Raw genomic sequence first — 13,767 nt, 5'->3', positions numbered from 1 at the left:
GGGAAGAGCGCAATGACAGTGTCAACTTGGGCCAGTGAAGCAACGTCCTCCACAACGAGACTGAAGAACAAAACGACAGCAACTTGTCTGTTCCCCTTCCCCCAAGTCCCCAGCACTGTTCCCATCCCCCCAATTCCCCAAAAAAAAAAAAAAAAAAAAGAATTATTCACATAAAAGGTGCTGGAATAATAGCTAGCTATTTCAGAGAGCTAAGATCCTTACTTCATCCAATATACCCAAAATAAGTGTCAGACTTTAAAAACTAAATGTTGAAATTAAATTAAAAACATATGAACACTTAACTATTATGTATTCGGATGGATAATCCAGATGTCCATAATTATATGCAAAAAGAGTGAAATTTTTTTTAAAAAGAACAAATTCTTTACCATTAGAGGCAACAACTCCATACTATTAAACCTGTTAATTAAAGGGAAAGATTAGGCAAAAGGAACTATGTTTTATAGTAATCAACAAGCCCTAAACCCACGTGATGAAGGAAATTTCGACTGTACAGAATGCCACCAACGATGGCATGTAAAGAAGTAACTGAGGTAGGAAACATCATTCATTACCCCAATCAAATTAGTTCTTTTAGATAAAGATTATCAATAGGTGCAAAAAAAGAAAAAAAAAACGCCTTAGGTGAGTAGCCCATGGAGAATTGAACACTCGTATAGTGCCAAGTGCCACACAGATCCCTTTCTGGTCACGTGAGGGAACCTAGCAGGAGAGTGGAGGGGTCTGAGTGTCACCACCCTAACTCAGTGGGCAAGCTGAACATCTGCAAGGGTGGGTCAAGCAGGTAGAGTGTCTTCTAATGTCATTCATGAATCACCAGTGATGTATTCTAACCAAAAATACATCACTTGAATTCATTTTATATACAGCTTCTAGTTTACAGGAAATGCAGCAGTTAGAGGGAAAGCTAAATGACACCACAAGGAAGCAATGAAACAAATCTCGAAATTGGGACAAAGTGGTCAGGTCTCTTTAACAAGTTTTAATTACACTTTAATTACAATAAGGAAAAGGATTAACCTAACAAGTGTAATTAAAAACGTGGTGGGACGTGCTAGGTTAAAAGAAATAAGGGTCATAATGAGCAGATGCAAACCTGGTGACATTTCTGGGATCATATGGGATATTGGCATGGTATGATATGAGTATTAGATAACATAAAAAAATTACAGAAATGGAAATGTCCAGATTATTGGCTGAACAAAAGTCTGTTGCAAAACATTATGTACTTACGGTGGTTCCTCAAAATTAAAAATAGAATTACCATAATGACCCATCAATTCCACTCCTGAGTGTGTGAGTGTGTGAATGTTTGTGTGTGTGTGTGTGTGTGTATCCAAAAGAATTGAAAGCAATTACTCAAAGAGATTTGCACACCCATGTTGATAGCAGCATTATTCACAATAGCTAAAAGTGGAAACCCAAGCATCCACCAATGGATGAATGGATAAAAACATGTGATATGTACATACAACGGAATGTTATTCAGCCTTAAAAAAGAATGAAACTCTGACATATGCTACAACACGGATGAACCTTGAAGACATTATATTAAATAAAATAAGCCAGTCACAAAAGTACAAATACTATATGATTCCACTTAGATGAGGTACGTAGAGTGGTCAAAAGTAGAATAGCGGTTGCTTGGGGCTGGATGGAGGAGTGAATGAGGAGTTAGTATTTAATGGGTATGAAGTTTCATTTTTGGAAGATGAAAAAGTTCTGGAGATGATGGTGATGGCTGCACAACAATGTGAATTCACTTAATGCCACAGAATGTACACTTAAAAATTATTAAAATGGTAAATTTTAGGTTATGGACACTTTACATTTTTAAAAAACCCAGTAAGTACGACATGATCCGATTTCAGTGAAAAACAGTGTGTATATGTATCTATAGACATATATAAAAACATGGAAGGATACATACTAATGTGTTACAGTAAGTGATCTCTAGGTGGTGAAAAATGCATGTCAGCATTTGCCAATTTTCTATAATACATGTATTGCCTCTGTAATAAAAGATGCTGTATAAAGCAAATAAAAAAAAAACAGAAAAAATGCTAGATTTGATTTCATAAAAACATAAAATGTCTACAATTTTTAAAATAATACATCCAATAAAAAAGACCAGAAAAAAAGACTTGTAACAAGCATGAGAGACCAGAACTTAACTCCCAAACATATTGAAAAGCTCTTATAAAAATTTTTAAACTATAAAACCCATATAGGGAAATAGGCAACAGGAACAATAATTTCACAGAATATAAAGTTCAAGTGTCCAAAACACACTTGGAAAAAAAAGATAATAAACAATAGATGAAATAGATTCAAATGAAAATGCTAATAAAAAACCACTCTCTCAATAGCATTGTTGAAAGCAAAACAAACACTCTTACATGTGCTCCTCTAACATTAAAATTTGATCACATCTTTCTGGAGGGCAATTTTACAATATGTATCATGAGCTTTTAAAAGTTAAGTCACAATGCTATGAACTACTGATTCATCCATCAAACATAGATAAATCTCAAAAACATAATCCTGGGCCGGCCGAGTGGCACGTTGGTTAGGAGCTGGCTCGGGACGCCAGAGGGCCCCAGTTCAGATCCCACATATGAGGGCCAGTGACACTGCCCTCCACAGCTAAGATGCTGAACAACAGCTCAACCTGGAGCTGGGCTGCTGTGGGTCACCGGCATGGCGTAGGCTGCAGTCCCCTGCTGCAGTGGGTTGCCATGGGCTACCGTGTGTAGCCAGCAGCCAGCATGAGCGGCCAGCAGCTGCAGTGAGCAGCCGTCCAGAGACGGGCGACAGATCTGCCTCTCTGCCTCGCCCGGGAAGAGCGCAATGATGGTGCCAACTTGGGCCAGTGAAGCAACATCCTCCACAACTAGACTGAAGAACAAAATGACAGCAACTTGTCTGTTCCCCTTCCCCCGATTCCCCAGCGCTGTTCCCCTCCCCCAATTCCCCAATAAAAATCTTTTAAAAAAAAATAATAATCCTGAGTGAAAAAAGTATATGTAAAAGAGTACACAGTATATAATTCTACTTGTGTGAAGTTCTAGAGCAGACAAAGGTAATCTACAGTGGGGAAACATGAGAATGGTCGTTGTGGGGATGGCAGGGAGAAGCTGGCTGGGAAGGGGCATAAGGGAACTTTCTGGGGTGATAACAATGTTCTGTATCTTGAAAGAGGCTGATTTCACAGGTATATGTATGCATTTGTCAGGACTCTCAGTAAATGTTCAACAAATATTTGTACATTTCATTCTACGTAAATTTTACAGAAAAAACTATAAACACATATTGAACTCTAACAATGCGCACGCTGCAATATTTAAGGGAAGTGTACTGACATCTGCAATTACTTTCAATGCATGAAAGAGAAAGGAGATGGCTAGACAGAAGGCTGGATGGATGCATATGTGATAAAGCAAGTACAGTGAAATGCTAACGTAAAATTCCTTCAGGAATACTGTATTTTTGAGATTTTTAAAAATAAAATGTTTAAAATACTAACAATTAGTGAACAATCAGAAAGCAAACCTCTGGAGGGCTAGAAACATTCTATCTTGACCTGGTTGGCGGTTACATGCAGCATGCGTCTGCACAATTTATTAAGCTGTCCACTCTGTACACTTTGCTGACTGCATTTATAGCTCAATAAAAATGTTTTAAATAAACAGCAATCAGAATAGGACTTGAAAGTGTCCATAATTAATAGCCTTAAAGAGATATGGGAGTATGCTGCAACCAAAAACCATGAATAAGCAATAATAAAGAGAACCAACCACAAATACTGAACGCAAAAACTGTCCAGTTTTAAAACTCAGTAGGTAGAGAGCTGAGCTGACCCTAAGGAATGAGTCAGTGTGCTGGAAGGGTGGGCTCAAGGACCCTCCAGACTATCGCGTAGAGATGGGAAGTGAGACAAAAGCAAAGAGACATGCAGGGCACACCAACATGTGTGTAAACCCCAGCCCTTGTAGGGAGCTACGGAAGAAAGGAAATGGAAGGGGGACATTTGAAGAAATAACCACTAAATGTTTCCTAGAACTAAAGAACAAAACTGTTTAAAAAATAGTTTTTAATTACAGTTATTGAAAGCAACCTACGTGGAGGGAGGAAACACACCACCATTTTATGAGATGCTCTCTCCTCGTTGTGCAATTTAAGTGATTATGCAATTTAAGTGATCTTTGTTGTTTTCCATATTTTTCAAGTTTTCTACAATGAACAGTACTTTCATAATGAGGAAAACTAGAACTTCACTTGTTTAAAGTGCATCCAGAACAGAGAGACAAGAAAGGCTTTTTAAAGAGCTCCCTAACCCTCTCTGTCCACTGGCTTCTGCCCTGGCCGGTTACAGCGAACCCATTTCTGAATGTGGTCGCCACTTGGGCAAGGCGTTTGATCTCTTTCAATTTCCGCTTCTTTAGGTCTTTAACAGGGAAAATGAAACCCCCCCTTCCTACCTCATGGGAGTTTGGGGAATATCAAATGAGACGATGCATAAAGGTAGCATGTGGTAAACCATAAAGCGCTGTAAGCACTGTGGCGTGCTATCCCAGTCTGTCTAAGTGAGGAAAGCCCAAGCTCTGAGTCACCCTCACTTCCCTCATCCCTCACTCCCCAAGTCCAATCTGGCCTCTAGTCTGTCAGCCTTTCCTTCCTCTTTCCCTCCCCGCCCAAGCCACTGAATGACACTGGTTATACCTGGTCCCACCTATGCCTGAACCACTCACTGCAGCAGGCCCCTGGGTAGGGCCCCACCTCCAGTTTTTCCTCACCCCACCCTATAACTACCCTGCTGAAAATGAAAAGCCCTGGGAATCTCTGAGGTTTACAGAGTGAACTGCAAAATCCTCCGCCTGGCTTTCAGGCCCTATCCCCGGTCAGCCTTCCTGGTCTGCAGAACAAGCCAGCACCCACACCCCCATACACATCTCTACCTGTCCAGGTGCTTCCAGGGAGGTCAAACCCCTCCCTTCTTCCCTTCTCGCTGTGCCGTCTGACCAACCCCAACCAAGCTCCTGCCTGTTCTCTGGCACCATCATCACTTCCAGGTCGGAGGCCTGCCTCACCTCCCCGGAGAGGACTACTTGTGCCCTGAGGGCAGGGCCTGGCACAACTCTCCCATAGCCTCTAGTCTAGGCACTCAAATTAACCTGCTAATCATTTTAATCCTTAAAATAAACGTTTTTTTTGGCAACATACAAACTTTAACAAAAGTAACAAGTCAAATAGGCACTTATAATAAAAAACTTTCTTTAACTGAAATTTATAGTAATTTTTATAGCTTTAATATCTATGTGTATGTGTATATTTACACATTCCTACATAATATATTGTTTAGCTATTAAACTTTAAAAGGAATCATACTTTATAAATTCTTCTATAACCTCTCTCTCAAAATTTTTTTGTTTTTGAAATTGATCTACGTTGATACTTACAGCTATAATCCACTCATTTTCAAAGCTGTAAACTAGTCCTTTGAGCATATCACAACTTACTGATCCATTATGTTGTTGATGGATACTAGGGTTTAACCAAAACATTTGCTTATTAAAAGTAACACTGTTATGAACATTCTCATGCATGTTTCCAGTTCAACTGTGTAAGAGTTTCTAGGAGTGAAATTGCTAGGTCACAGGGTTACATGTTCAACTCCACTTGGTCATGACAATGGTTTTCCCAAATGGTAGCACAGATTTACACTTTTACCTACAGCATTGATGAGTTCCTCAAAATACTGTCAGGCTTTTTAAATGCCTGCCAACTTGGTGGCTGTAAAGTTATCTCGTTGTGGTTTTTCATTTGCATTTCCCCGGTGAGGGTGAACACATTTTCATACATTTATTAGTCATTTGGTTTCCTCTTTAATGACATGCCTGTTCAAGTCTTTGCCTAGTTTTCAACTGGCTTTTTCTTATTGACTTGTAGGAGTCCTATATACAGAGGATGCCAAAAAAATGTTTACACATTTTAAGGAAAAAACTATTAAAATTGTAATACTCAATATATACTGATAACAAAAGATGAATACAAGTCATGTTTGACTTCTGCAATTACAGGAGATGCTCAAAGTGGTTACCATCAGCGTCCAAAAACTTCTGATTACAGCTTGAGCAACGTTGAGCAAATGTCCACTTGTATACATTTTGTTGGCACCCCAAAAATATTCTATCGGTATTTTATTGCAAATTTCTTCTTCCAAGACATGGCTTTCCTTAATTTTCACTCTCTTTTGATGAGAAAGTCTGCCAAGAGGTCATGACAATATTTTTATTTCCTTTTAATAAAAAAGTTTAAAAACTTCAGAAAGGAACTTATCTGAATGATCAATAAACACATAAAAAGTTCAAAATTTTAGCCATCTAGGAAATGCAAATCAAAACCATGAGAAACGATCACACACCCACCAGTGTGACTACAGTTAAAAGACTGAAAACACCAAACGGTGGCAAGATGAGGAGCAACCAAACTTTTATTATACACTGTTGGCAGGAGTGTGAAATTGTAAAACCGTTTTGGAGAAAGATCAAGCAATTTCTTAAAAAGCTAAACAGATAGCTCTCCTCTACCCAGCAATTCCACTTCTTGGTATTCACCCAAGGGAAATGAAAGCATATGCCCACAAAGTAATACAAACTAGAATATTCATAGCAGCTTTATTCTTAACAGCCCACAGAAATAGAAACAGCCCCCATAGCCATCAGTAGAATGGATAAGTGAATTGTGACCTAGTCACACAACAGAATACTACTTAGCAAGAAAAAAAAAATACCTACTGACTCACACAACATAGATGAATCTCAAAAATACTATGTTGAGTGAAAGAAGCCTTACACAAAAGAATACATTAACATTCTATTCATAGGAAGCCTAGAATAGGCAAAAGTAATTTATAATGGAAATAAAACAGAATAGTAGTTGCAGCTGGGTGAGGGTAAGAATGGGGAAGGAGCAGAGAGAACTTTCTGGGGCAGTGGTAATATTCTGTAACTTGGCAGATGTGCATTATACAGGTGTGCATATTTGTCAAAATAAAAAAGGAAAACAAAATGTGAGCTCCAGTAAGTGATACACATACTGATGTATTTAGGGGTTCCGTGTACTGCAGTATGGAACTTACTTTGAAATGCATCCAAAAATAAAACGGGCTGCTGGATGGATTAAGGAATAGAGCGATATGACAAAGCAAATGTAAGAAATTGTTATCTGCAGAATCTGGGTGGTAGATATATAGGTACAAATTCAACGTTGCTGTATGCTTGAAATTTATCACTATAAAACGTTATGGGAAAGACAAAAATATATTTTAAAAAGGAAGAAACTTGCTTTAAAAACAATAAGCAGATGTTTTTGAGCAAAGTTTGCCTTTGAGAAAGGTAAATGAAAGAAGATGACCAATCCTTTTATGTAACAGTGCCCTGGAGTTTACAAAAACGCTTTCACACAGAGTATTTTAAAGGATCCTCACCAAAACCCAAGTATTCTAGTCCCATTTTATGCTTGAGAAAACGTAGGGTCAGAACTCCGCAACCATCCCATTGCCAGTACCTGATGGAGCTGGACCTAAAACCAGTGTCTTTGACTCCTCCCCCACCTGGATTCTTACAAATACACCTCACTGGGGAGCTGGCATCAACTCCAAACATTTGAAGACAAGGACACCGAGGTGCCCCCAGCCCTTTGGGTTGTCCCAGGTACAGAATGAGAAGAGCGGATGTGGCTGCTGTCCTCACTGACATGAAAGGGAGACACATAAAGACAGTAAAAGAGTGTGAATGGAACAGTCTCAAGGTTTCTTTTCAACCCACACAGAATAAAGGCACTGACAAGTCCCGCTCCTTGCGTTCTCTGAGGCCATCCTCAAAGTTGGGGGAATTTATGTTATCTTTCCTGTGTGTGTTGATGAGCAAACTGCAAATGATGCCTACAGCTGAGATACTGCCACAGAAAATGTATCAGGGTAGTTCACCCTTCCCACCAGAGCAGGACAGAAGAAGGAGGGGACCCAGGAAAAGTGCTCAGCCCTAACGCGGCCCAAATTAGAGATAAAGCTTTACTAATCACCCCACAGATTAATCACTGGCTTCAGGGTACATAGGCTTTTTGTTAAAACACATACACACCTCAACAACTTTTGTTAAATTTAAACAAGGTGAGACAGACCCATGGAACATGCATACAAGCCCTTGTAGCCTTAGAGATTGGTGTACTCATCCAAACATTAATTAGTATGCCACCCACTTGGGGAACTGTAATGAAACCAGGACACAGTCCTTGCCCTCAAGCGGCCTCTAATTCCACAGGAGGCTCACAATAGAAACCCTAGGCCCACAGGGCTACAGGGGAAAGTTCCAAGAGTGCAGAGAAAAGGCAGCACAAGTACAACCATGGGCTCCAGAAATATTTCCACGGGGCCTTAAACAACTCTGGGAGGATTTGTCCATGCGGAACTGGGGGGGATGCAGGAGTGCACTCCAGGCAAAGGCTGATGATGGGATAAAGCGCCCCAAGAGAGCTCCTGGCTGAGGAAGGCCACCTACAGCCTGAGCAGGGAGAGAGGGATGCCTGCCAACTCATTTCCCAGAGCAAAGAGGACAAGATGTCTGACCTGAGGAATGAACTGGCATGGGGCTGAGTATGGCTGCAACTTCCACAAACATGGGAACCTAAGATAGGACTAGAACCAAGTTCCCCAGGAAGTCAGGACTTAACAAAATCCTGGTGATGTAGATTCAGGATGCCTGCTTGAAACCCAGGTGACCTGCGACATCTGTAGCCTAGCAAATGGCCAGAGAATGGAGAGGTAACGGAGACAGGTGGTTAACAGAGGGCACCAACCCACGATGAGAGCCCCAACAATGGGTCTGGGTCCCAGCTTCACTGTGTGGCCCTGGGTGAGTTTCCAACCTCAGGTGCCTGCCTGCAAAAGGGAAGTGAAAGCAGCCTTCTGCTGTCACTTAAATGAGGTAAATAACATTTAGGATAGTATCTGTAAGGCATCCAGCACAGCACCTGCACATAGAAGGCATCCAAGAAATGGTGGATATGATTAATATGAGTAGTCTGCACTATAAGAATTAAGAACTTCAAGTCCAATGCCTCCTCCTGTCTCACTGTATTGAGAAACCAGGCTGAAGTCACTGACCTTGGAAAAGACCAAGGGATTACTCATGTCCTGAGCAACTTCTCCTTTGTTCTTTGATTTTTTTTTTTACTTTAATTTTTTAAAGTATTCTGTCCTTTAAGGCATTTTAGGTTATTCTGAGATATCTGCCCTCACCCTGTGGCCTCACATCAGGAATCTTCCCCTATTGAAGAAACGAATCCAAACGGGCAAGCCGTCCAAGGGAAAACCAGTGTCATAAGCCACTTCACAGGAACATTTGTGCCAGAAGGGACCACAGGCCCCATCCCAACCCTCCCTTCAGCAAGGAGAGGGTCAAGGCCAACCCAGGGTAGGTCTGAGCTGATAGAGGTGTGACATTCAAAACACCTATCTTAAGAACCACACTTAAAATTATGGTAATGATATTAAGCACTAAAAGGATGTAATACAAATGCAAATATTTTATGTATGATAGGCATTCAAGAAAATGTAAAAAGGAAAATCTTGATAGCTAGGTAAGATCATAAGACTCTCTATATAGAAAGGCATAATAAGTACATGATGATGGGAGAAGTCACAGCCCATGAACTCGAGATAAGTTATAGTCACGTATTTCAGAGACAGAGTGTGGGGTCTCATTTTCTCAACTACGCTTTCAGATGGAAACCTCCAGTACCTTCATATAATCTAACAAGGGCCAATGACCCCCAGTGGGGGGAAAAATCAGTCAGGTCACACACACAGAGAAATGCACTTTAATTTAAGGAAGTACGATATCTGATTAATCCACTTGGTATATTAAAAGCAGGCAACAAATTTTATTCCATAGCTAAGAAACACCAAGAAACCACTCAACTTTGGTTGACTAAGTTGGTTAGTTTGGCAAGTTTTGTGGAAGATGATGGGAAAAAGGAGGGAGGAAGATGGGGAAGGTGGTGAAAAGGAAGAGAAAACCAGGTGAGGAAAAGAGAATGACAGAGAAGGAAAGACTAAACACAGACAACAAGGAGAGTCCATCTAAAAGGATTCCCAGTGCTGGAGGCAGTAACCTTTGTAGAAGTGAGGGCATGGCCTCACTATGATCTGTCACCTGTTGTGTCTGTCCCTCCCAACCAGCTGCACTAATCTTTAAATCTCTGTAGGGAAATCTACTCTGCTCACCAGGGTGGAAATAGATTATTCCCTGGGTACAAATGCTCTCAAAGAGCAACAACGAGAGACGTCCACAAAACCAAATCCCAATTCTTCAGCCTCTAGTCCGGTTAAAAGTGGTTTATATTTCTCCTTTTATATGGGCTGGGTGGATTTTCCACTTCTGTAGCCTGGGTCACACAAGTCTCTGATTCAACAAATGGCTGTGGAAGGCCTGGAGGAGAAGAGGGGGTCCTGATATAGCAGTGAAGGAAACAGACATGACTGCCACCTCCCAGAGCTGACCAGTGACACAAAGTGGGTAGCGCATCCATCACCACCAGTGCTTTGGGTGTTTGCAAAAGGAGAGGGAAGGTGAGCATAGGGTCTCCTCTGACACTCCTGCCCCGATATTCAAATCTTTCAAGGGCAACTCAAGTCCTAGATAAGGAAAGGGAAAACAGAGGAAATCAAGACTGACAAGAAAACACCGAAATGTTACAGTTAATGCTCACCCTGATTCAAAACAAAATAGTAAATGTTCAAACTGAACACAGCATTCATCATCTGTTAACCACATAGACTAAAACTCCTGAAATGAATCCACTGCCAGAGTATTTTTTGTCATGCTTAAATACGTTCATAAAGATGATCCAGCCTAATATACCTTTGGAATCATTCAGAAGCAAATTATGTTGATTGAGTTTTACGGCTATTTCTTGCACTTTGAATACTGATATCTCATGTAGGAATCATGTGGCCTAAGGTACATCTTAATGAAAAGGCTCCATAATCAAGCAAGTTAGGAAGTGTGGCACACGCTCAGCACCATTCGGTGTTTGGTGTTTAAATAGTATATTTTAGGAAATTCCGTTTTATGACAAATTCTGCATGAAAAAAATCTGCCAAACCTAGTTTGAACCAGTATTTCCCAAACTTATTTGACCATGGACGCTTTTTTCATTTAATACTTATTAAAAGTCCACAAATTGCTTCAGGGAACACATGTGGGATACACTGCACAGTATAGGGGACACATTGCTTAATTAATCCGAAAATGCAATTAATTATCAATCTCCCAAGCATTCTGAACTGGTGTTTACTATATGCTACAGGAAAAGGAAAACTTCCCCCATTGAATTTCTTATTGAAATTCATTCAATGATATGCTGACTTACTGTATTTTTAAGAAGAAATTTTTTAATGAACTAAAATTGAATCTTGATATGTTAATAAAAAGGAACACAAATTAATTGTAAATAATTTGACTTTGCAAAATTGCTGGAAGCTTGTCTTCTTCTCTAAACATATTTTAAAATTTCCCAAGTATATTTCCTTAAAAAAATAATATTGAACCAAAAAAAAACAAAAAGGCTAACACTTCCTTCTGCCCTATTACCTGATATGCCTAATTACAAATACCTATAACTGAGATAAGGTATCAACATGTACAGTTTGTGAATCGCAAGCATGAGGCTATTATTTCTACGCTTGTGGTATTATTCTTATAATTTGATTCCTCCTCTGGAAATAATGTAATTTTAAAGCCTATATTGGAGGTTTTATAGAATCAAATTCCACTGACTGAAAAAGTTTCACCATTCAGTTAACAATAAAAAAAAAACAAATTCAACAAACATTTATTTAGCACCTATTGTATAGATGTCACTGGATTAAGCACTATAATGATGAATGTATGTTTTCTGGGCCCCAAATCAAGACAACGGACTGACAATAGGACAGAACTATTTAAGACTCTTAGAAACTCGGGGGACTTCCAGGCACTGTGGAGGAAGAGCAGAAGAGCAAGTTGTTGCACTGAAGATGCCTGTGAGACACCTAGGTAAATTTTAGGACATCCATACTGCCACAAAAAAACCCAGTAAGACACAAAGGCCTCTTTCTAAAAGGGCTACTTTAGTGATGTAAAAGCTTCATATTAGTTAATACATGATAACCAATATTAGACTTGAGCCCAAAACTTGAAAGCTGTTAAAGTTTCCATATTCAATTTCACTTATGTAATGCTTTTTTGTAAAAGGCAGTTAGACAGGCTTCGTGTGTAACTGTTATGCTGATTATTAAAAGCAGCTTAATAGTCTTAAACCATCACTGGTGTCTCCAAAGAATCTTCAAAGAATCTATAGAAAGAACCCAACTTCTGCTAATGAGAAACAAATGAATTTTCTGTGGGGTATGGGGAAGGTGGGGCGGGGGGGGATCACTTCATCTATGTTATGCAACACTGAAGACTTCACTTTCACAGAGAAAAACTATTAGGATAACTGACAGAAATTTAAGACAGAAAGTGAACCAAACGATAGCCCTCAAACTTGGGAGGTCTAGAAGTCCTCAGTAAGAAAAACAGGACAAGTTTGCAAATGACTTAGTAAGCAGCAGCTGAGAGCTGAGAGGGAGGTCCTCAGGTGCCATACATGCCAGGTTTTCTTTTTCTTTTCTTTCCTAGTGTAATACAATATAAATAAATGCATGAACTCCAGCTCTACTGTTTCAAATCAGAGAACTGGAAAGCTTCTGCTGTGTGCCTTACTGGGCTTGTTGCCTCTTTTTTTTTTTTAATCATTTCTTTAAAAAACCTTAACAAAGATTAAGCCAGAAACTGTAATAAAACATAGCTAAGGCAATACGTGCTGGAAAAGACACGCAGTTAAAAAAAAAAAAAGTCACAAAATGTCCCACCAGTAAGACTGCTTAATAAAAAATTAACTTTGTTCTGCTGAATGCTTCAAAAATCGCGTTTATGGTTGTATTTGCAATTACATGCGCTTTAAATGCAACACGTGTGCTAATAAACGTGACCCTCAGGTATAGGTGTAACGAAGCAGGGCTGATATTGTTCCAGATCACATGTTAATGGTCCCCAAGCAAATGGAAAACTGCAACTGCATGTGCAAGCTGACAGGGAAGAAGACCAAACAGGATGGCAGGGTCCAGCACTCTGGCTTCACGGGGCCAGCCGCCCTTCCCTTTCCTGCGTGAGAACCAAAGACCAAAGTTCACACTGATTTAACGTTTCGGGGGCGCCCCGGGGGTTCCCCGTCCCCGCTCTGTGGGAGGGAACTGACTCCAGCGCCTCGGTTAAGTTCACCGAGGGCCCTGCGGCTCGAGACGTCGGACGTGTCCGAGTAACCGACGCCGCAGCTACAGGACAGCGTCCTACCCACCGCTCCACTGAGCCCAGCCCGAGAACCGGGGTCGGTCCTCCTCTGCACGCAGCCCCTCGAGTCGGGCTGCGAGCGTCCGTCCAAGTCACCCAAAGAGCCGGGCCCTGGGCATCGCGGCCCCGGAGGGAGCCCCGCCCGGCCCTGCGGGAAAGTTGCCGCTGGCCCGGCCCGAGTTTGCCCGCCCGCCCGCCCCACGCCCCTTACCGTCTTGCCGCTGCCGCCACGAGACTCGGGCTCCGCAAGGCTGGCGCCGCCGGACCCGGGAGAGGTGCTCGTCTTCGGGCCGTGAGGGAGGCGCGGCCC

At 41.0% G+C, this 13,767-nt stretch overlaps 1 protein-coding gene across 1 annotated transcript in view; it reads right to left on the bottom strand.

Annotated features, from left to right (window-relative positions):
- The window catches only part of PDE8A (phosphodiesterase 8A), a 104,343-nt gene extending 90,582 nt beyond the window's left edge, over nucleotides 1-13,761 (bottom strand). Inside the window, exon 1 of the mRNA XM_019640173.1 lies at nucleotides 13,669-13,761. The gene's annotated coding sequence lies outside the window, so the exon portion shown is untranslated. The remainder of the gene's footprint in view (nucleotides 1-13,668) is intronic.
- Nucleotides 13,762-13,767: the final 6 nt, after the last annotated feature.

The sequence above is a fragment of the Hipposideros armiger genome, unplaced genomic scaffold (assembly GCF_001890085.2).
Source record: "Hipposideros armiger isolate ML-2016 unplaced genomic scaffold, ASM189008v1 scaffold_48, whole genome shotgun sequence".
NCBI lineage: Eukaryota > Metazoa > Chordata > Mammalia > Chiroptera > Hipposideridae > Hipposideros > Hipposideros armiger.
This window is presented reverse-complemented; position numbering and strand designations above follow the sequence as displayed.